Source organism: Triticum urartu, chromosome 3 (assembly GCF_003073215.2).
Source record: "Triticum urartu cultivar G1812 chromosome 3, Tu2.1, whole genome shotgun sequence".
NCBI lineage: Eukaryota > Viridiplantae > Streptophyta > Magnoliopsida > Poales > Poaceae > Triticum > Triticum urartu.
The window spans coordinates 236,827,611-236,829,465 of record NC_053024.1 but is presented as its reverse complement, the minus strand read 5'-3'; the positions used below and the strand labels follow the sequence as shown (position 1 = coordinate 236,829,465).

The 1,855-nt window shown below is 41.1% G+C and overlaps 1 pseudogene; it reads right to left on the bottom strand.

Moving 5' to 3' along the window:
• Positions 1-659: 659 nt before the first annotated feature.
• LOC125546797 lies at positions 660-1,595 on the bottom strand (annotated as a pseudogene).
• Positions 1,596-1,855: the final 260 nt, after the last annotated feature.

Sequence of the window (1,855 nt, the reverse complement as noted above, 5' to 3'; positions counted from 1 at the left end):
AAATTTCTAGAAAAAATCATACATGTGTCCTTGGATGCATGTTTAGGTCCCACGCAATGAATGGGAATGAATTACAACCGTCTGGGCATCCTGGCTCAGCCTCAAACATTGAGAATCCATGGGAGGTCCTTTTGCAACAATTCATGAGGTTTTGGGATACTGCTCAGGTTTCCAGTAGGTCCCATCAGCATTGAGTTTCCTCTCAAAGGCAATACCTTCTTTCCTAGGGTTCCTATTCAAGATCTTATTTTTAAGCACATCACAATGAGACTGATGCCCTTTGAGCCTTTTGTACATGCCTGTCACATACAATTCCTTCAGCCATGCATTATTGTCAGTGATACTTGTGGTATCCTCTGATGAGGAATTTATGACCACATAAATAGTTGAAGAATTTGCAGCAATAGAAGCATTTGAACCTTCACGTGAAGAATTAGCAGATTCATGTTCAATGTATTTCAAACATGGTGGAATGAATTCATCCTGAGCGGAACTGTCTATTGAGCAAGCAAATAATCATTTTCCTTCTGGAGATCATCATGACTCACCCTTAGTTTCTCAAGATCTTGCTTTCTTTGAAGAAATTCATAAGAAAGCTTATCAAGATCAGCTAAGAGTATTACGTGATGTCCTTGAAGGTTATGAAACTTGGATTGTAGTCATTGAAGATTATTAGTCAAGGTTTTAGTTCGATTCATTTCCTCACCCAACAGGTCATCGCTTTTGTGTAGAAAATTTTGAACCCTTTCCAAAGCTTTTTGTTGTTTCATGGCGATATAAGCAAGCTTGGAATATCTAGGTTTGAGGTTTTCACTACATTCATCTTCACTTGATGCAGAGGAGGGATATTTGAGTACCTTGGCACCTTTTTCCTTGAAGCAATAGGTGGGAGCAAAGTCATCGCTACAATCATCAATGGAGTTGGAGTGGCCATGTTCCTCAGTGTTGAAGATGGACTTGCTGACGAAAGCAGTAGCGAGAGCTAGGCCCGCCACACCAGAGTATGACTCCTTAGATTCCTCGTCTTCCTAATTTTCCTCAAATTCACCTTCAGAATACATTTCCTTGCCAATGAATGCCCGAGCCTTTCTGGAACTGCTCTTCTTGTGAGATGAAGACTTTGAGGATTTTGACGATGAGGACTTTGAAGATTTCTTCTTTTTCTTCGAGTAATCTGATCTGTCATCCTTGTATTTCTTATTCTTTGATTCCTTCAACCCTTGAGTACAATCAGCCATGTAGTGACCAGGCTTCTTACATTTGTGCCAAGTCCACTTCTTATAGTCGCAAGATGAAGAATCTGATCTCATGTCATCACTTTTTGAAGATTTTCCAAAACGGCCACGTCTAGAGAACTTTTGAAATTTCATCACGAGCATAGCTAGCTCCTGGCTCAGTTCCTCAGGATCACCAAGGTTGCTGTCAAAATCTTCACCTTTAGATGAGGAAATTGCCTTGGCATTCAGTCCACGTGATCTTCCATAGCTTGGCCCGTAGAGGTCTCTTTTCTTAGCTTGTTGGAACTCATGAGTATTCAGTCTCTCGAGGATATCAGCAGGATCTAGCGACTTGTAGTCTCCACGTTCTTGAATCATTAGTGACAGTGTATCAAATGAGGAATCAAGGGATCTCAAGAATTTCTTCACCACCTCATGGTCGGTGATGTCAGTGGAACCAAGTGCTTGAAGCTCATTTGAGATGTTAGTGAGGAAATCGAAGGTTTGCTGAACATTTTCATTGTCGAGTCTTTTGAAGCGGTTGAAGAGATTGCGAAGAACGTCAACTCGAGAATCACGTTGGGTTGAGATTCCTTCATTGACTTTGGACAGCCTATCCCAGATTAGCTTTGCAAACT